General features: G+C 40.8%; 1 long non-coding RNA gene across 2 annotated transcripts in view; it reads left to right on the plus strand.

Moving 5' to 3' along the window:
- Nucleotides 1-22,971, plus strand: part of LOC147253018 (uncharacterized) — a 173,716-nt gene that overhangs the window by 36,855 nt on the left and 113,890 nt on the right. For both annotated transcript variants that reach the window (XR_015118398.1, XR_015118399.1), the window contains exon 3: nucleotides 13,048-13,225. This is a non-coding gene — a long non-coding RNA (uncharacterized LOC147253018). The remainder of the gene's footprint in view (nucleotides 1-13,047; nucleotides 13,226-22,971) is intronic.

A 22,971-nucleotide genomic window follows, 5' to 3' on the forward strand; every position in this document is an offset into this window, starting at 1 on the left:
GGCCACAGGCTTTCTGAGCGGCTAATTTGGCCCCGTCTTGTTTATGGTTATAGCAAGCTGGCCCCTAAAGATGACTGTCAAGCTGAGGCATGCTCCCCAAACTAAACAAACACAAATTAAAACGCACTCCTTGATAAAATCCAGAACATCCATGAGTGATCAAGCATACAGCAAAACACATTCATAAGTGGTTCACCGCTGTAACGACTCACCAGCTGGGCTTTTTGAATGCTTCTAGGTTGTCAGTATTATCCTAACTTCATTTGTCAAAATGCTACAAAGACTTTATTGTATGTTGTGTGGTTATTTTTAAATATTTATTATACCTGCCTTTAAAGGTAAAATGAAGAATCAGTTAATTGTCAGTCTATCAATTGGAAAAAACATCTTTTTTTAACAGTTAATTTCTATATCAAACATGTTTTGTATGCCAGAAAATGTACTGGTTACAGCTTCTCAATTTGAATGTTTTTTAAAAACTCCTACGATGGTACTCTGATGATGTTAGAAATACAACAACCAGTGAAAAGATGTCAGCTGTGTTTTTTTTGGAATAATTGGAATTTTTTTTTGTCTGGTTTCTGACATGTCTTAGCCAAGATGATCAAGTTCATTCAGATGCTTAATATTCTGTAATTTTTACTCAGGCTTTAAAGTAAATTAATATTGAAACCAACAAACCTCAAGGCATTACACAGATAATGATGAATATCTAAAAATGTGATTTGTTGGAACAGTATGATGTCACATTAGCCGTATAATTTCTTGTTGACATTATTATTAGTGTGTGAATTCTATATTCTACATTTAGTCACTTTACTTGTATAGCGCCAAACATATGGCAGGACGCGTGTTTGTGCAGTCACAGTGACCTTGACCTTTGACCTTTAATCACCAAAATCTAGTCACTTAAAACCTATGCTTGGGTGAACATTTGCAACAAAATTAAAGAAATTCCCTCCAGGCGTTACTGAGATATTAAAGAATGGGACAGATGGACAACCGATGAAACATAATGCCTTCTGGTGTGGAGGCCCAACAAAGGTTAAATACAATCATCTGTTATTTTCTGTATTCATTCCCCTAAATGTTTTTTTTTTTAAGCATTTTATATCTTCTATCTCTCTAAAGTTTGAGTTGCCCTCTTATGGCAAACAGAAATCTAGTTACACGCTTCTCTTTACTTTGTTCCAATGAGGTGATGGCCCTATAAGGCTTGCCACCAATAGACCCTGTCCCCTTACCTTTTACCAATTACAAACAAGTGTTGTTTTGTGTGCATATGCAAACCTGTGTTTACCTTCCCATTGCAGACTCTCACTGTAGTGTACAGAACACACATGGAGACAGGGTATTGTCTAGCAGCTAAGGTGTTTGGGGGGGAGCTCAGACAACCTGGTTAATAAGACAGTGTGTTGATTGTATTTGTTTTCCATTTGTCTCTCATCGTTTGCATTGAAGACGCTTGGCAGTAATTAAGCTACTAAGTGAAACTGAAACAGGCGAGTCATGGGGCGAGCATCACAGCAGCGTTATGAGTTGAGAACAACAGATCAAGAATGACAAGAGCGTGGTAGAACAATGCAGCCAAATGGAAATCCCCCCATCAGAAACATCCTATTGTAAGAGAAATACAAAACTAGAATAGAAGAAAAGAAAATAACACTGCAGCGTCGGAGCATGCCAACGTGTGCCTGAATATTATGAAAAATGAGAGGGGTTTAAAACATCGTTGGAGGTTGCTGAGATTTAAAAAAACCTACAGAAAACTCCCTATATCTGGAATCACACAGTCTTCATGATGCGGCTGTCAGTCTTATCACCAACTTCTTCAATGGAAGTCATCTCTATAAAGCTTATATATAAAAACCCATTGGTGGTATCGTATGGTAACCAGAGTACCAATTTATCTAAGATTGTACCAACCAGTACAAAGTTCTGGGTTTCATCATTTACCACCAAACTATCCAAATTTTCAAAACAATCTCCAAAACTAGAAAAACAGAATACTGAACAAGTGTGAGACCTGTTTTCACCCTCTGTCTGTCATCTAAAACTGAATGAATTTGTTTTTTTTTTTTTAGAAGATTTAAAAACACCACAGAAACCTGAACTGCATGTACACAATAAAGCCTTAAGATTCATTACAATGAAGAAAAAAGAATAAAGTATATAGTTGTTGTAAGCCCATCCATCCACATTTAAACTCAGTTTTTTTAATCATACTGTGTGACAATAAAATGACATTTTGAGATGCCAGTCTCAACACATTTTTGCATGATAAATGATTAGCAATTAGCCTTTTTGACTTTTCCGAAAACGTTCAAAAATGGAGGTAGCAGTGTGTGCCCAAATGCTTGTCACCTCTTTTTCTTCTGCGAATCAAAAGTTGCACTTTTGCACTCTTAAAGACTTTTTTTTATACTTTTGACGGGTATTTCAAAGGTGCGCCTGCAAGTACAGAAGCGTTGTGTTGTACCTCAGTTTTAAAAAATTAGAATAAAGCAACAACTTAATATTTTCAGCACTTATTCAAGTTGATACCTTCCATGTCTTCCAATACATTATCCATTAATTTGATGTTTGTCACCTCCAACCCAGTATCCTTGTCTCCAGGTGAGGGAGAAACAGTCCCTGTCTCGGCTGGTTTGGATCCCCCTCTTTCGTGTACCTCCCATGTCTTTCTCTCCCTCTCTTACCCAATGAACCCCATCTACAAATCAATGGCCAGGGATAAACACAAATCCCCTATAGAGGTGACTTATAGAAAACAATTTGAACCTGCGCACCACCTCGTTTTACTGTATGGCTCTAACCTCAAACCTCGATTAGATTAGATTCCCAGGTAGATCTGTGTGTGTGTGTGTGTGTGTGTGTGTGTGTGCAAACACAGTTGGTGATTGTGAACAGTATACTCTTTATTACAATGATAGATAATGTTTGATTATCCAAGATAGACATTCTTACCGTGATTGAGGATATTGATTCACGGCAAGATGTTTTGATAAAATACTGGATAATTAATGAACATGTATGTAGAGGAGGTGTGTGTGCGTGCGCTTGTGTGTTGAGGTAGTTCAATGTCATTATTGATCTTGCTCTGGTTAATTCATCCTGTATTTGAAATGAGCAAAAGATCCCTGCAATATGTAAAAATCTACCCCACAATATTATTTTTACCTCAAAGACAGAGCGACCTCATGGCACCTAATGACCTACAAAATCAAACATGACACGCAGGATCTAATGAGAGCAAGTCTGACGAAGAGACAGAGATGAGGCTTCAGCCTCCTCAGTGGGAGACCCGGGGCCCAGGGCTCACATCAGGGAACTCTGGGAGGTGGCTGGGGAGTCAGGGGAGTTTGGGTGAGAGCGCTATGAAGGTGGGGGAGGCGGTTGCTAAAATGCTGGAACCTGGTTCTCGTGCTGAGTGGGTCCTCAGAGGGCTCCCCCATTTGGAGATCTAGTGAGGGGGGGTTGATTTTGCATTACCTCCTTCTTTATTCTGCAACCCCCTCCCCTCACACGCTCTCTCTCTCTCCCAGTCTCTGTCACTCTTTCTCTCTCTCTGGTCATGCTAATTGCTCCCAAGGTCAGAGCGTCGGCTGCGTTCCCCTGAATGCCCCCCCCATCCCATCCCATCCCAGCCCTGGCTTTGAATGGCATGTTTTGATCAGGCCTAATTTGATTGGTCGACGCTGTCTGGGGTGGATTGGGACAGCACTTTACAGCCCACTGCTTTTGATGTGTGTGGATGTGTGCATGTGTGTGCGTGTCAGGGTGATGCATGTCAGGTTATGAAGTGTCTGTAGATGAGTGCATGAGAGTGTTACACGTCAGCAGGGAAGTGTTTTTTGAGGGGTGTCAGAGTGTGTAAAGGGGAGTGTGTGTAAAGAGTGCTTTATGTCACGGGCGAGGGTGAATTTGTGTACTTAAGTGTCAAGAAGAGTTTGATGTGTTTTCATGCAGCATATGGCAAGTGTGTCAGGAAATCTGATCGGACATGGCTTGAAATGCTACTTCAGAGATGGTAACCCTGATATTGCCAATATTAAAAAAAAAAAGAAACCTCCAACTGTGCAGTCTTTTCAGGAAATTTTAGATTAATTGTAGAACCTATTGTTGATATGGCTTGTATGGTGATAAATTCTATGATAATTTTAATTATGAGAATGACGATTTATCATTGTATATTTATGATTTCATTTGCAGGGTTCATCATGAAGGTGCCTCAGTCAAACAATTGCATAGTGAGTCTTGAAATCTTTTTTTTTTTTTTTACCTTTCCCTTACAAATATTGTTTTATTAGCATAACCATTAAACAGCCAGGAAGTTTGTCAAGCTTAAACTTTAGATTATTGAATTAAAACAAAAAAATGTGTTTCCTATAAGATGCAAGCATTTTTGCATGAGACATGGAACACCAATTACCTGCACTTCTATTCATAGATGGGCCACTACAGTCCAACTTCATTTGATTACTTACATGAAAACAAAACATTATTTTTTTTGCACGACATAGTTTCTGAAATTATTGATATGTACAAGAAGCATTATCCGATTGTCACTCATTTGCATACATTTCTTTCACAGAAATCTGACAGCCACATTTAAAATTTGTGTTTCATGTTGAAGTTTTTTTGAAGATGGGGTTGTTGGCTAAGAAATGATAGACAGAAAAAAAGTCCTCTTGTGAAAACATGTTTCCTTATCAGATTTTGTTGAAATGAGCGTAGCAATGCATACGGTTCCATACAGCTGTTTTTGTGTGTCTTTTAGCAGGATAACTCAAAAAGGTGTAATGAAGTAGGATGATAGCGCTTAGGTTGAGCAACACACCCAGAGTACCCTCCAGCTGTTTTTATTTCAATTCAAGTTCAAGGTTTTTTTTGCATTAGCCTGAAAGAACATTTCAAGGAAGACATTTTTTTTTTTTTAGTTGCATCTTCAAATTTCACTTCTTTGTCGAATATATTTTACATTTAAAAATGGAAAAAAAATATGGAGCGGTACTCTCACAATAAACAGTAGCAATTGTTGATAAATAGTTTTATCTACACTGTCAACTAGAATTTTTTTTTTGCCAACCCCAATTACAGTATAACTTTTTTCCTTAGAATGGCTGAAAAGGAGAGAGTATTTTAAATCAAGTCTTCCAAGTGAACTAAAAGGGCAAAATCAGGTTTTAATCAATTTCCCTGCTGTTAAAGTCCTTCTAACAGATGGATGAGTAGGGCTACAGTATCTTCCTGCCTGGCGATCTGAACCTGCATTCCTATCACAGTCCTAGTCAGATTCCCAGTACGAGCAAGTGCACTGGTTACAGTAGGAAGTCCTAGGCAGGTGTCTGGTGTCTGACAGCAGAGCTGATCCGGCCCCTATGAGTGAGATTGATAGGGCCTGTGATCAGGGACACAGCGCTCCCTCCATCGCCAGCGAGATGGATCACATCACACTGCCGTCTCCTCTGCTTCCAGGATAAATGAACTGAGGGGGAATCTATCACTCCCCTAGAAGGAGAGGGAGAGAGTTAGAGGGAGGGACAGAACACCGTACAGAGATACTGACAAGGATACAGAAGTAGGAAGGGAGGGAAAAGGTAGAAAGTAAGAAAAGCAGGGTGAAAAATACAGAGGGAGGGAGATATGAAGAAAAATTGATGCGGACAGAAAGAAAAGAGAGACGGTAAAGGGAGGTGTGATGGAGACCGCTGTGGAGGCCTACCGCTTTGCAGACTCATCTCTTGCCCCCAGTCCCCCTCACAGGTTAGGTGTTAGGGTGTGGGCTTTTTTGTGTTCGGCTGTCAGCCAGCTATTTGTCACAGTGAGTGATCTGATGCTCCACTGAATCAATCACACAGAAGGGCTGTGGGTTGTCTGTACTGTATTCATATGTGTGTGTGTGTCTGAACATAAGGACGTGTTTGTGCTTACATGAATGGCTATTCGTGGAGATCCGACAAACCAAGCTTATTTCTTTCTCTTGGAGGCTGTACTGAACACATGTCCTGTCTTCCTCCTCACGCAGTGCAGAGAATTGTATTCTGGGTGGGATTTTCTCACCAATCCAAAGTCTGTATTTTTGAAGGCCGCCTTCTTGTATTTACTGTCTTGCTTCTGCCCTCAGACATGCCTGACCAATTAATGGACCCGTTCCCTTGAGGTTTCTAGTGCCTCATTTGGGTTCACTTGAATTTTCTCTGTCAAAACAAACCAAACCAAGGAGAAAATGCTCCAACTTTACAAACTCATGAACTGATTCAGACCAGAGCAAAGAAACTATGGATGTAAAAACCCCTATATCACACCCTCCACAATGACAATCAATACTTTGCCCACAGACTCTCTCTTATCTCTCTCATTTGGCCCGGTATGAATTAGACTTTGCCATGGATGACTGGGAATAGGCACCTTATTGCATTAGGCCATGGCTTATTAAGCAAATGCTCTTAAGACATGCCTTGCTTAACTTGGTGACAGCTCCTCAATTAGGTCATCTGTGAAATATGCCCAAGCTAATTGCTCCTAAACACGAGCCCGAGAACAGGATGAGAACCTCTTCCGTTTGACTTGTCCAGATATGTTTTGGTTTAAGATGACATGTGTCATGGAGCTCAAAGAGATTGTGTGCACACCAGTGATCACTGCAGAGTTTGTAGTTATTTAGATCCTTTGATATTATTTGAGTGTCTGTATCAGGCACTGCCATTTTTGAGTGTGTTCCTCTTTCTTCTCTCACCAGACATATTACTCACAAGATCCCCATCTTCTCCTCTTAGAGAGGAATGACAGCTTCAAAAACCTTTCCCCAATGATTATAATTGACTGATTGGCGAGTCCTTAACTTCCTCTGCTTCCTTCAATAATCCCAACATGGCTCTCAAGTGGCTCTAGGCTGTCTTTATGAGTGCCTGCTTGCGTACTTTATGATTGCCTGATGTGAAAATGGCAACGGTGGTATGAGGGAGTAATTTGTCGGAACCCAACAAAGGAATGTTGTAACAATTAATCATGGGGTGAACACTGAAGAACATGGTAATTATGTTCATTAAGTGGTGAGCACGAGGGCAATTATCTGGCATCAGCTTGGGTTGTCACTGGCATGTCAGGCCGATATGTTGTAATAACTCACTGCTTTCACAGGGTTGTCCCTCATTTCATTGGGTCTGATGGGTAAGGAGTAGTATGAATGTAGCAGTATGGCCTCATTAGGGCCACTAGACTCCATCCATGGGCAAATCAAGTCAACAGCCTTGTGTATTCATGGAATGATGGATTAAAATTACAATCAAGTTCATTTTCTTGGGGAATATTCTATCATTTTAGTGTTGTTCACTTTTCAAGGTAACATGCTCAATCAAACTGTTTTTGTTCTGCCTATTTTATCAAATTCTAGATGGAATTTACAATTGATTTACATTGAACGAGCCAGACAAAACAAGAAGGCATTGATGCTTGGATGCTTTTATCCAAAGCTTCTATGTGTGTTCCATATGCCAACACACATGTTGCATGAAGGTAATTGTATTGAGACCTTACCTTGCGAGGTAGCTGGTTTTGTACGATCACAACATCATAAGATCATGCAAGATTCTTGCCAGGTTTCAAGTTACACGTGTGTGTGTGTGTGTGTGTGACCACTGAGCTTCAGTTGAGGAGATACAGGCGTGGTTTAGGTGAAACAACACCAAGAACTGGCAGTTTACAAAAACAACATTGGCCGTAAGGTATGGTGCTGGCATCAGTTAAATCAGAAGTGGAAATTATTTCTGCCACGACAGGAGATATGCACTTGAGACATATCTCCATCCAATCACCTGTCAAATATTTTTTTGAAAGCATCAGCTGTTTTGCAAACAGTTTCTATGGGTGATATTTTCAGATGTGTCTATGAAACAAACTATCCAGCGAGGGTAGTTACAGCCATGATTTGCTTTAAATGAATTACATTGGAGAATTCAGTATGTTGTTCTCGGTTGTACACCTAAAAATACTTGAGTGAAAGAAATAAAAACAGTTGGTGAGAATGGCGCTAACTTTCTCAGCACCTTTCAAAGCTGTGTGAAGTGGACATTCTTGCCAAGTTTCCTTGTCAGAAAGGCACAAACATTTGGAATGAAAGCTCCCCAATTCCAGCATCTCTAACGTGTTTGGAAGGGTGGTTTGATGGTCTGACCAGCACTCTGATCCATTCTGAATACGACTGTTTTTTTGAAGACGGACAACCACATGGTTAAGTTTTGGCTTCCTCTGAACACATTATGAGCACACTATAAGGGTAAGTAACATCCCACCTGTATATTACCAGTCCTTGTCTGTAGCACATCTAGCTACTGTCCAGCTTACAGTCAAACTGAGACTGGCAAGCTCCAGTGAATCCTTAAATAAAAGGGTGAAACTTAAATCCATACTCACAAATCCCAGCCTTGTAGATACAAAACTGGAAATACCACTGAGCTAATTAAGCTGATTGGCTCTGTCTGTCCTGAAAGAGGGCCGGCCTGCCAATCAAACATGGATGTTTCTGCCGTAACAAACTCTGGCAACAGCTTTTCTTTCCTGCTTGAAGCCTGGGGAAGAATCAAGTTTGACAGTTGAGTGTGTGATTGGACAGAACTGTGTTGCCTGTAGATGTCAATCAATCAGTAAAGAGTTGAGTATTTCTGACCCTTTTTAACCATGCTCCACACCTCTGAAGCTGTCAGGCATGAAAATAATAGATACTTAGGATTAAAGACTCTCAGTATAATTATATAAACCAGTAAAAGACACCCAGTTCTCTGCTCTGTGTACACATGGTGCGCTCTCAGTTCTCTCCTGACATACTCCTTCCTCTATCTTGGGATGGAAAAACATCTCCAGGTATCTATGCTCTCGAGGAGGGCAAGGCAAGAGAAAGACAAATAGTGTGGGCTTTTATCACCAAAGCCCTCCTGGAAACAGACAATAGCCACACAGGTCTTTTTTTAGTCACTGCCTTTTGTGGCTGCCAACCCTCTCAAGCTCCCTCTGTCCTTCTTTCTCTTTTATTTTCTTGTGTTTTTCCTTGGGCACAGTTCTTTTCCCCTCTCTTCCTCTTTCTTCCCTTCTCTCTCAGTTGCAAGCCTATTTGGAGCATGTTTGTTTTCACGCTTTCTCCTCTCATTCTCAATCTCTCCCTCCCTCTCATTTTCTCTTGCCTTCCCCTCCTCCCTCTTTTTCCTCGCTGTGTGTGTGTGTGTGTGTGTGTGCCGTACATCCATCGATGGATGCGAGGCGTGTATAACCTCAGGTAAGCTCAATGAAGCAGCCTGACTAGCCAGTGTGTCTGTGGGAGGCTCTGGCTCATCTCTGCCTGCATCCCTGTAGCCTTAATCTGTGACAGACCATTTCATAATCACAGCCAAGGGGGCTTCTCTCTCTCTCTGTCTCTCGCTCCTCCTCCTCCTCCTCTTCCTCTCCCTCTCCTTCGTCTTCCTGTGCTCCTCATCTCTCCCTCTCTATCCCTTCTCTTTTTTCTCTCCCAAAGTGCAATAATTCACAGGCATGCACCCTCCCACAGGCGGATTAGCAGGCGGCGTGCTCGTCCTACATAATCGCAGCACAATGAGCCCATACGTGCTGCCACCACAGCCACGCCATAGGGCACAATGCATCTGTGCTGTCCCCCCACATCAAATGACAAAATGGACCCCATCTAGCACTTACCACCTGCAGTACATGCCGGTCAGCAAGGGCCCAGTTTTCGTCATTGGCCCTCGTAGGAATCTGATGCATTAGTGATAACCTGAAGTGGAAAAGAGAAAAAAGAAACTCACATTCTCCTAATTCTTGGAAGACGGAGCAATGGGTCATGATTGATATTTGAATTTTTTTTTTTTTTTTTTAGTTTTCTTAATGTGAATTACTGTATGAAATGATTGTGCGTTGATGAGTCTCCAGCTCACTCCTTCCAAAAAAATGAAACTCTACAAATTATGAGAAAAAGGCAAATTGGGGCCTCCATTTGTTGATCGTCATGTCACATATGAAAATTGTGTGAGCATATTCACTGCGTACTTCTCTCCTTCAGATCGTTCCATGAGCCCAGTCGATTACAGTGTGCAACATTAACATATTGTAAAAAAGGAACAAGCATCTTATGATTCATTTTCATTGTCAGAATAATAGCTGAGCCGATTAGCAGCATTGTTGCCATTGGAGAGGCAAAACATCATTACACTCCTCAATCTGTTTGAGTAATTAAACCATTTGGGAGAATCATCTCATGTGTTTGCTGATTCAGTCTGAGAAAAAAAAAAACTGCTGTTGAGCGCTGCTGCTATATGTAATATTACATTTATGTATTAGCTTTAAAGGGCTTAAGTGTGAAGCTGTGCACAACTGCTCCGGTAACGGAATGTCAAATAGGATCCATCGCTCCATTCCAATGCATTTCATATAATACTATAATGAAAGGCGAGGATTTATACCGCATTAGTAACAAGCTCCATCAGATTTAAAGCCATAAATCCATTCTATATCCTCCAAGTTTTCCTCTAACATTTTCTGGGCGCTTAATTTAATTTTCTCTGAAAGTGCCAGGCGACTGCTGTTCTTTGGTGTCAGGTGAATGAAATAATTTGCACATACTTGCACCTAAACTGTGGAAATTGCATTTTTTTCTATATCACACAAATACTCTAAATCTCCGTTTTCCTGTTATTCTATTTTTGAAAACATGCTATTAGGCTCTGTGGCTGGAAGACATGAGACTATCCTTTTTTTATCCAGCTTTACCAAACCAGATTTGCTATGTAACCCACATTCCATCTTTCCATTCATTAATGTCTGACACACATTACTGTAGGGCTCATACAGTCAGAAAAACCTGAAAAAAAAAAAAAATTTGTTGTTGGTTATGTGGCGTATTCAAGTACAGCTGTTGAACCAGGCAAGGAGGCAATGCATACAGTCCTTAAACATTAAAGCTGGAGACAATTTTTGTGATCAAATTTGAAAATACAAATTTTCAGGCCTGGAAAATATATGTATGATTAAGATAAGACCGAGTTAGAAGAATCTCTTTTGGTTAGTATTAAATGTATCAAACCACACAGTGTGTCATTCATTTTACGATGACAAGGAGTTCTGATACTGATACTGTTTCTCATACTGTAGGTGTGGGAAAGCTGTGGAACTTTAGTGGTAAGAATGTGGCTGATCCCTGTTAATTGTAAAACATGTCATAGACAAACGTCTCCCTCGGCAGGATGTGATCTAAATGCTACAGGTTTTTTAGAGACCTGTCCTGTGTGTGAAGTGTAGACACGTTCAGCCTGGTGTAGCTTCCTCTCCTCATCTTATCCCTTTATATTTTGCCACCTCAGCACAAGCCCACACTGTGGTAATCCCTCCGAAGTCAGGACAAAATGAGTGACACAGGGTGGGTCGCAGCTGGAAAATGCATGGCCCTGCATAAGATATCCCCTAGATTCTGCCCCTATCTGGGCTTACGGACATATCCAGAATGTATTAGTGATTCGGCAAGCCTGGTCTGGCATGCTTACGCGGTGCGGGCATTTTCACACATGCAGGTTTAAACACAGTGGACTTTATTAAAAGCATCACTACTAGATGATGCTCGCAACGCACACAATACAACATAATCCACATGTATGTTCACCCCCTTCTGCTTTGCAACTCCAAAGAGGCTTGTTAATCCTTGTCTGTGTTGGAGAGGCTGTATGCACAGTCATGTCAGTCATATCAATGTTGTGTAAACAGACAAAAACTCATTTAAGTTTTAACACAGCATTGTTTCGCTTGGGTCAAAAGACCTTAAAAAATACATGTATGTGATATGCGTCCTATCGGCTCCCAATGAGTTTTCATGCTGTATTTGGAAAGCACAGGATTGTTTTGATTTGTAAAGGGTTACAGCTCAGCATGGCCACATGAGTGACGTTTGTCTCCCTCTGAGATGTCATGATTGCACGAATGTCTGCCTCCATCGCTCTTTGTAAGATAGGAAAAAAATCGAAATAAACAGAAGAAAAGAAATGAATCATGTTACTTGGTGGGCTAAATATCGGTGGTGATGCTGCTGTTGTCTCACTTTTGTTTTGGTCTCCCTCCTTTATCCCTTTCTCTCTCTCGGTCTCTCTCTTTCCCCTCACTCTCTCCATGTCAGTAAGCTGATTTATGGCTCTGTTTAAGCGAAGGCCACACGTCTCTCCCGACGCTGCTATTTGTTTCAACCCTGCTTCATTTTTCCACTCTACCCCCTCTGAAGGCAACCAGGAACCAACAAAAATTAACCCCTGACTCTTACGCACACAGCAAAGTGTGTTTTGTTGCTCTTCCTCGGTTTTACCTGCTTCAGGGAACTCGACAGGGTTGTATGGTAACTTCTCTGTTGTTCTGACAAAGCGCCGAGCTGGCCCAGCCTTCTGCTGTTGTTGTTAGGAGCGTGTTGGTGATGTAGAAAAATGACATGTCACAAGGATGCCATTAATAATGCTCACAGGCAAGGTTTTCTTGACATGGGGAAAAACGGCCGACGTCACAAGGCCCTTTTATCAGCCTAATTTCATAAGAGGATTTCATGTCTGAGCAGAGAAAAGTGGCTATTTTTCCTCTTCTTTTATCTTGTAAACAGCCATTACTTGGAGAGGTATACAGGCCTACTCTGGCAGTAAGTGGATATGAATTTCAAGACCAAACCATCCTTTTATATCAACCCCTTTCACAAACGCTTTGAGATAATCGTGACATCAGACAAGCTTATTTTTTTTCAACGCACTTGGATTCTGACTGTACTGTAATTCATTGCATTGTCTTGATGAGACTTTCTTTCGTCCCATTGGTGATACTTGGAATTAGTTCTCATAGATTTTTCTAGCAAACTAAAGCAATCTTTTGACTAAATCAAAGAGGCAGCTGGAGCCACAATTACATATTGTGTATCTGATTGTGTTGCCATTGATTCTAAATATGTAAAGCGTTGTGAGAAATGTGTTGCCGCAACCACGCAGTATTGTACTATATTTACTTTCTTCATGTTCTCTGTCTGTGCCTTTGTGGCAGGCTGGCATGGAGGCGGCTGTTGTTTACCCTGGTAAGCTGCCCATTGTCTCTGGTGGGAATTCCCTTTGGGAGAGGGCACCACGGGAACGAGGCTCGGCAAGCGCAAGAAGCTAACCGCAGACCTGCAAGTGCAGCCTTGGCGAGGCTTTCGTGCATCCACTGGGATCTGGTGCCAGAGGTAAGAGAGCTGTCCCCTGGGACTGTGAGAGATGACGAAATAGAGACAACAAAAAAGGGGAAAAAGGAAAGACAGGCTTCAAAAGGGGAAACAGAGGACAGTCAGTGAATGAAAGCAGAAAAAGAAACAGAGGAGGGAAATTTGAAGGTTAAAAAAACTGTGGTATGGCGAAACTGAAAATAAAGTCCAACAAATATGCATTGAAGTGGATTAAAAGATGGGTTCACGTGTGTGTATTAAAACAATACTCTTATTCCCATATGTACAATGATGAAATAAAATAATTGGTTGTTATAATTGTTCCTGTTGCCCACAGTGGTTGGAAAGAGATCCCTCTCAACTGTGATTTCAATATAATTGGGGACAGACTGAGTCAGAAATGAACCTCTGCCAAGTTGTGGGTGGATCTGTGGGTAGATATCAGATGTTTAACCACCACATTGGCTGGAAAGTATCTTAAAAAAAACAACAACAAAAACTGTGCTGAAAACAGACCATCTTGAATTCCCCGAGTTTCATTCTATATCAGCTGCTCCACTGAATGATCACTTGGTCTGCTGCACGTTTCTTTTAGGCTTATTTCTAGGTATTCATTTGGAGTCGGCTCGCCTCTAAAATGTTAACCGACCGATGACAGCTATGTAAAAGGAGACAAATATAAAAGCAAGTTCTGAGTAATTGATGACTGGAGGCAAGTTGTGCTATTTAGTGTGCCAGAGAAAAACAAGTCATTTCACTTCCTGAATTGTGTTAAGGCTTGAAATGATTAACTGTTGATCTATATTAAAAAAGTTTTAGTTTGTATTCAACACTGGAGAAGAGGATAGAAGTGAATATTTGTCCCAAAGTTGGACGACGTAAGGGGCTGCAAGTGCCTCAGCTGAACCTTCAGTGTCCCAGATAAGTCTGAAATGTGCCGCTATCAGGGTTCATAGTGCACTGACACATAAAATAAATCCACTGTTTTGACTTGTAGAAAATAGGCTCGGCCTGTGGAATTTTTTTCATCTATCAGACTCTTTAGACGGTAAGTTAAAAACTTAAATTAAAAGTTAATTTTGGACACTGGGGACTAAAATCCACAGCCCTCATCATGTGTAAAAATGAATTCTAAACTTCCGCTGTAGCAATGAGACTTTAGCCTTCCAGGTCTTTTAAATCAAGTGGATATTTAACCCATTCAGTATGTTTAAAGTAATATCCGTCCAGTACTTACTGTTTTTGTACAAAACAAGTAAAGACAGACAACTGAAAGAGAAGCCTTGTCTGAAATATTACGCTCCCTCTCCCCGTGATCTCTGAAACAGCTTTCTGTAATGGTATGACTTAATATTCCTGCACCTCGGTGCTGATTCTAGGCCCAGCTATGCTTGGGGCCGGAGTACAAGGCGTGCCCCAGCTCAGGTGTGTTGCCAGTGGATGCAGGGCACTGACAGTAAGGGTTAGTCTTCTGGTTAGATGTGACCTGACAGCAATGATGCTTGCAGGCCCCGGTAGGCAGGTTGGGTGCCAAGGGCCCTATAGTGAACTTGTAGCTCAGAGAACTCAAAGGGGAGCAAAAGTGCACCAAACATCTCTGACTCACCTCTCAAGTCCAACAGGATGAGCTGCTGGTCAATCAGCGTCACTCCCTGTTGCTCCGCTACTTCAGATGATAATGACAGACAGCTTAGTACACTGTGTGTGCTTTGTTTTTATGTATATAGTTAAATATTTTACATTTCTTAAAGTAAATTTAGGAAAAAAAGGATAGTTGAGAGTTTATATAAGAGAGAGAAAACAAATAAAATAGAAAAGGTATGAAGAAGTACAAAACATCAACTAGTAAACTACACACATTTCATCCATTTCCAAATGTTGTCAGCTAATTGGGAATCACAGATTTTTCGATGTAGACGTGATGGCTTTTGTGTAGCTTAGGAACATTTCACGATTATGGGAGAGGTTGAAATGCCAATATTTAAGTTAATGGAAGAAAGGGATGTAAAGTTCAGTAGGAGAGGCTAATGCCTTCTTAAGGTGAGCCATTTCAGCATGCAACCACATTTGTATACATCTGTGTATTTACCCGCGAAGGGAGGGAGGTGACCTTTCCATGCGGAAATGGTGTCTGCATGGAAACGCTGCTTGCTGCATCCTAATGGTCACTCAGGGCCACCTTGCCTCAGCGGCCGTCCTGATATTTGCCTAAATGCGTGGGTGAAAGATGTTTTTTTTTAATCCCTTCCAGAAATATTCACAGAGAATTTGTGGTCAGCAGAAATGAGGTAAGAGGAATGATTGAAGAAAGGGCCATAGGCTTTTTACTCTTGAAAATGTGTTAACTAGTGGTATATTTGCACCTTAAACAGCTTCAATGATGAATTTGATATTCTAGAGAAAGAAGTTTTAGCATTGCAAGATGATCAAAATTAATTTTCTCATTGTAAATGTGTAGTTTCAAATAACAGACAAGAAGATGGTGACACACTGCTACTCTAGATTGTAAAGCAGACCAGTCAACAGGAGGTGTTTTCTGTGTACAGAAATATTTTCTTTTTCTTAGAAACCTTGCGGAGTTAACCCCCTTTCTTTGGATGCACAAGAGATGCTCTGATCGGCTGTGATGTCATCCGCATCACATGTACGCATCAATTCCCCTCCAATCTAAAGGAATCGCTTCTTAAATGTTTAACCCCTGCATGCCTGCATCTGCACACCACTATATTCCACCTCTATATTTTAAATTATGCAGAGAAGCACATGAAAGTCTACACGGTGCGACATGCGTGTGGTTGTCTGCAGGAAAACAGTGAAAATGATCTGTAGCTGTTTGCTTCCGTTTGATGGATGAGCATTATCAAAGGCAAACTCAGTGTGTAGAGAAAGAGCATCATACATAGCTGTGATACACAGGTACAGGTAGGCTGTGTGGCCCAGGTGTAATTTGTGCCTGATAAAAAGTGCTGTTATGATGTATTATTTTACCACCCACCACCATAACTCAGAATGATAGTTGTTTTTCTTAATTTTTTTTTTATGAGCTAACCTGCATGATCAGCCCTTGAAGATCCGTAGTTCCCAGGGAACCACCAGAGTGGGCTGTACCTCTGAAAAAAAGTTCATACAAACGTCTGGTCAGAAAGCACCTATATCTTCCTGCCTCCTGCTGTTGTGGAGATCATTAGGAAAATGAATGACTGGAGCTGTGAGTGTGTGTGTTTTTGTGTGATGTTTGTGCCATTGGGCTATAGGCAGCGTGATTACTCCTCTGTCTCTGCTCTGTCTGCTACTTACCTGCCGGCCCACTGACTTACCTTCAGCATACTAACTCCCTCATCCTCCCATGTTCCCCCCTCCCCTCTCACACGTGTACACACACACACACACACACACACACACACACACACATAAGGGAAGGTCTCACAAATACATTAATTTGTCTAGATTAATCTCCACAAAACCTCTGAATATCAAATCTTGACAGCAGATTCTAGGCCAGTAAATCTATTCCTCAGGGAATCCTTGTACCTTTGGAAAAATACCTTTAGCTTGCAAAGCCCCCCACTACTAGTTGTTTTGCTCCTGTTTTATGTGCGTGCACCCAATCGTACACTCAGAGGCAAATAGCACACATACATTTTAAAAGCACATGAACGACTGGGGCAAAACCCCCGAAAGGTCGGAAAAATTACGGGATCAACGATAGATGTCTAGAGAACAAATCCAAGCAAGGGGCCAGCGATTTTTCACTTTGGCTCAGGTGTTTGTGTGAGTTGTCAACATTAACAAGCTGAAGAGATAATGTTGGTGGGTGGACAGTGTGTGTATGTGTGCGGGTGTGGATGCTGGTGTTGGTGTGTGTAGGTGTGTGTGTGTGTGTTGCTGAGCCTACATACGTGCCTTGCCTGACTAAACAAAGTGTGTAGGTTCAGGCATTGTGTGACGTTACTAAACATAAAGTCTCGGTTTTAGAGGCTAAGTTAGAAAAGCAGGTTACATTTTCAAGAGTGCGTTGTCTGTTCGTAGGATTATGCAAAGCAAAAAGTACAGAACAAAACTTAGTGAAGGGGTGTTGTGTGGACCAGTCAAGAACCCATTTAAATCTGGGATAAAACATTTTAATCGTGAGAAATGATATTTTCTGAACTGGCCATGGCAGAGGTCAGCTACCAACCACAAACAAGTTTGTTTCTGATATGACAAATGGATGAAATACAGTAATGGTTGAGTTCACGCCACAACTATAACGACAATGACAGTGGTGAACGAAATCACTGGGATCATTTTCAGGTAATTTGACAGATAGAAGATCTTGGGCGGCATAGCTCACTTGGGCGGCATGGCTCAGGGGTAGAGTGGCCGTCTAGCAACCGAAGGGTCGCTGGTTCGATCCTCGACCCCGGTGACCATGTCGAAGTGTCCTTGAGCAAGATACTGAACCCATAATTGCTCCTGATGAGTAGGTTGGCGCCTTGCATGGTAGCCTCCACCATCAGTGTGTGTGTGTGTGTGTGAATGGGTGAATGAGATGACACTGTAAAGCGCTTTGAGTGCCGCTAAGGTAGAAAAGCGCTATATAAAATTGAGTCCATTTACCATTTAGAAACACTGACAAACATTGCAAATTTTACTCTACTTTCTATCAATAATTAAGTGACGATTGAATAAAACAATGAAATTTCTTCCTGTAATTGAGTATCCCATCATCAAGGTTCTGATACAAACACAAGCCTACAGCTAAGAAATAAATACATCTTCTTACAAAATTGTGTGCTGACTTAATGACCTGACCACTGCTTGGAAGTAAATGTAATGAAATTTCCCCACAAAAATACCAAGAACTCATAGAATTACAGAAATCTGTCTGTATATATCCGGCTTGTCAGATTTCCCTAATGTTCTTTTAAAGAGCACTAAGGAATTGAATTGTCTTCTTTTTATAAATTCCCACCATTCTTTATTTTACAACACAAACAAATTCACACTTTGCTGTTCACACATTAATTATGCAGTTAGAGAAAAAGCTGCAATGGTGGAAAGGAAGGAAGGTGAAAATGAGGAATTTAGTTTCTTGTGCTCCCTTGTTGAATATTCATATAAGATCAATTTTTGATGCTTTCTGGGTTGTTTGTTCCAGGGCGGCGCAGTCACTTCCTATTTGTGAAGCTGTTAGGTACCAGGAAATGGGTGAATATGTTTTGGCGAGAGGAGAAAGGTGTTTGTCCTCCAAGCTAGACATGTCACACACGACTGTGGCAGGCAGTAGGAGATGTTTAAAGTTTGGTTTGATCACCAGCACCACTCCCCCTAAATTGCATCTAAATCTCATTTGATTAATATAGTTTAAAATGTCAGTCGCTGCTGATGCCCTTGCAGAGTTGACACTCTAACAGTCAGTGCAGTGAATGTCTGACAGCCACTTTTCTAGGTTTTTCTCGTTATCTGTCATAATTCTACTGGGAGCTCTGCACAGTTTCTCCAAAATGTTTGAGAGCACTTAAGGATAATTATTGCAAAATGATGCTGTAATGAGGGGAACAACTGTCCTTAAGTCTTTGTGTGAGAGCTAGGCCTGCTTGCTGTGACGCCACCTTTTTAGGCTTCATGTTGTTTGCCTTCTTGACAGTGTCAGATTTTCTATAGATGCTGCCTCAATCGGACGCATGCCATAATAATTGGCTGGGTGCAGGGGATGCAAATTGCGGAAGGATTTATTAAAATACACCTTAAAGGGGTTAGAAATGTCTGTTCGTGAGTCAAATTACCATTTCTCCTCTCTTTGAGTCTTTCTTTTTTTTTGTCAACCTCTCTTAAACTTCCTGCGCTCTTGGAAGAGGTCAGACGCAGCCCTTCATTTGTGGAGGAGGATTTTCGTCTCCTGTGGAAAATTGCAAGGCATTTAGAGCTATCGGAGAGGGTCAGGGACCTTTCCTTTAATTTCCCTTTATCTTCTCTACCATGCTGCACGACCTCAAGCACATCACAGTGCTGATGTCTGGCCTGTCTCTATGCGTGCTGTTTATTTGTGTACCTGTTTTCCCTCTCAATCAAACTGGAATTTTCTCACCAGTGCTTGGCCTGTTCCTCCTCCATATTTGGATAGCTTTTCTAAATTGTGCACAAATGAAATGTGTTGCTGAATTCAAATTACTATCTTGATTAAAATAAATTTTGGACTGTCAAGTGATTCAAACATTTAATTAAGTTAGTCGCATCATTTGTCGCATTTAATCACAATTAATTAAAATATTGCAAACTCATTACAGTAACTGGAGATTCTTGTATCTGTTCAAAAAGGCCCTGAAATTGATAATTTTAAAGTTATAAGAGGACAAACAAAACAAAATTTCAGCAAGGAGCCAATTAGTGGAATACTTAATGGACAAATTGTGTTGTACGAATCTTTGTTGTACAGAAATAGCAAAGAAAACATTTTTTCAGTGCCTCATTGCCAATACAGGTGTCTTAAATTGTACAATATAACGAGGATGCAAGGCAATAGAAACACAGAGTGAGAGGCTTGTATTGTCTATTTTTTTTTTTTTGTCACCGGCCAATGAATCAAACAATTTCTGGTTCTAAAGCCCAAAATCACAAATCAGAATTTGCCTTGAGGGGCTTTTGCAGTCTTCAGTCAATGTAATGTTCATGGATCATTGATCAGGGTGGAGAAAGAAACGAAAACTTTCCAAGAAAAAAAAAACAACCTTTTAACGCTTCACAACCGAGACATTCATTACATTCATAGGAGTCTGATATTGTGGTCGGGCACAGGTTGTGTTCTTGGGTTAGCTAGCACAGTGTTTGCAGTCTATCCGAAAACTGCAGCAAGAGTTTAAACATACTTAGGGGACTGCCACAGTTAGAATAAATGAAGGAGGAGCTCTGCAATGTCATCAAGAAGTCAAGGTGTTTTTCATGGGGAGCGATTACAAAGACTTATGGAATACAGATGTCCGACCCTGGTAAGGACCTGTAGCTAAGCCCTGTTGACTCTCTCCTGGCAGTACATCCACCTCTGCGTCCTGCATCCATGTCAGAATACGATAATTGCACATCAGTATTGCCAAGTGACTCATTTGAACGACTGAATTCCAAAGCTTTTTCAGTTGTGTACCATCATTTTTCCATCCTCTATTTGCTTTGTTTTGTACTCAGCTGTGAATATCCAGCATATTTCCAGAGAAAATGCTTATTTGGGGTTCAAGTGACCCAAACTTATGTTGACTGGTAGAGCTGATGACACCTTAGACCGCCACCAGTCAGGACAGATCAAAGTAAGCATCTACATTCATTTCCCATAAACTCAGAGGAGATCACCAGATTTTCTTTTTGGATCAATGCTGCAGAAAATGATGTTCCTTTCCTGGTCATTGCAGAGTGTCTGAATGTTACCATGAGACAAATGTATAAAAATCTGATATTTCCTGCTTCCTCTGACCTTTTAAAGTGATTAGATAGGATTAGTGGTTCAAAAGTTATTAAACATTTTACAACAATAGCTGTTCTGGCCTTTTGGGGTTAATCTGGTGTTAAAATGTTTAAGAAAAAATAATTAGTGATGTTCGAAGGGATTTTGCTTTAATTAGTTTTTAATATCATTAACTCAACTATACTTAAAAGTTATAGAGCTTGTAAAATATTGATAGGCTTTTATTATTGGAGAGGTTGAGTTGGCTAAGGTGACAGGTTTGCTGGAAGTGCCTTCCTGCAGGTAAAGCTTTTGTGTAGCAGCCTGAACCTCCACAAGAATATTAATGACTTCAGTTGATTGTTTCCATTCAACAAGCCACCTCCTCGTGGCTGACTGTGTCCCTTTGGTGCCTTGAAAAGGCACGGTTGCTACGGGAACACAAATTGTGTCACCGGTCAGCTGTGAGTGACACTCCTTTCTCTTCTGTGACATAATGCCACAACCACAAGCAGAGGATGGAGATAGTGTCTCCTATAATTTTTCCTTGAAGACATTAGCACAAACATTTCCCCAGTAATCCGTAACCGAGGCTCGCAAGCAGGGGACTGGAACTAATGAAGACAACTATTCAATTACAAGCTCAATTAATGCAAGCGCCTGGGAGCGCAGATCACAGATGAGCCAAGCAACTAGTCTCAGATGTTGTCGACCACAACAGAGAATTTCTTCCTCAATCCCTTGCCTTGGCAGTTATGGGCTTTATGGGCTCATGAGAGGGGCCAGAAAATGTGCCTCAAATCTATGCCTTCGCCCACTGTGTAGGGCCATAAAGACCGGAATTGACTTTCTCTTGATATGGACCCTCAATTTCTACTCTGTTATTGCCATTTTCTCTTGAGATTTTATCTCTAGCTGCACAATATTTGACCAAGCACAACAAAAAGTCCAATTTATCCAGATTTTTCTTATTTGAGGTCTGATTGTTGCTTTGGTTTGTATTGATCTCATACAACTTGTTATCCTCTTTTTCTTCTCCGTCTTGTTTTTGGATAAATCCATGTTGTTTACAGTGTGCGATGACCCGCGGGGCGCCAAGATTATTCTTAACCCTCTGCTTCACTGCGGTTTTGTGTTGTATCGATAGGTAACCATGTTTGCTTATAATTAAGTCCCTACCACACCTCGTATGGGACTCAGTTCAGACCTCTCTGCCCAATTAAAACAAGCTTCCCTACCTCTCTTCTACCTGCTTTGTTGCAGATATAAATACATTAGTTTGCCAGAGAAAGTTACAGTGAAACACATTCAGTTCTTCATACATGGTACTGGCATCCTGATGATGCAAGGCGGCTCTGTGTTACCACACAACTTCACCTTACAGCCCAAAGGGAAATGTTCTCCTGTAATTAAAGATGAAGGGGAAAAAAAACCCAGAAGTGTTACTAAAGAAAAAAAATAGCTAATTATTTCCTTGAAATAAAATAAATGATAAAAGCCATTTGGGGGTTGTGTCTAATTATTTCATTTATCTGTAAGAGGCCTCATGAGGATGTTGTCTTCCTTTGTTTTTGTCTTCTCACCTCTTTACACCTTTAGCATTTACTTGTGTCATTGCATTTTATCACATTTCTTTCTGTTGTTAATATCTGCAGTAGATTTTGAGAACACTATTGATGCAGGAGACATTATTGGTAATTAGTAAGTGTGAATAATAAAGAGATCCATAGTCATATATGTCTGTCTCATTAGCTAACACTTTGTTTTCAGACTTCCCAAAATCTTTGGCTCTACTGTATCACCACTGTCCTTAATTACACAGTAAACACTATAATTTGCACTCATATTTTTTTTTCTTTCATCAGATAACATGTACATCTTTGACAGTGACTGATCCATAGATTAACGCACCTGATCCAGCTAACTGGGATAGTGATAAGTCACTGCAGGGCAAGCTTATCTAATCCAAACCTGCACGTGTGTAATGTGTGTTACCACTTACACACATTACACACAGCACTCGGTACTGTGTTTGGTTCGAGCTCAGATAACATTCCGCACTCTATCTTTTATGTGTCTATCCAATATCCTCATTTCATATGAATAATAATGGTAATCCAGTGTAATTAAACATAGTTCACAATGTGACGGAGCTCTGCTTCAATTTAAGTATAATCTTTATATTCTCTGCATTACAATCTATAACTCGCAAAACTATTAAAACAATCAAGAGTGCCGTCAGACACATTAAAGACAGAGTACACATTTGAATGGAATAACTAGGCTGTTATATTCACAAGCATTTTAGCCCCCCTTTGAACCAGATGGTATCACGTCAGTGTCAGAATTGCAC

Source organism: Aulostomus chinensis, chromosome 11 (genome assembly GCF_037954235.1).
Source record: "Aulostomus chinensis isolate RoL2024-O1b breed Wild chromosome 11, RoL_Achi_v1.0, whole genome shotgun sequence".
NCBI classification, from domain to species: domain Eukaryota; kingdom Metazoa; phylum Chordata; class Actinopteri; order Syngnathiformes; family Aulostomidae; genus Aulostomus; species Aulostomus chinensis.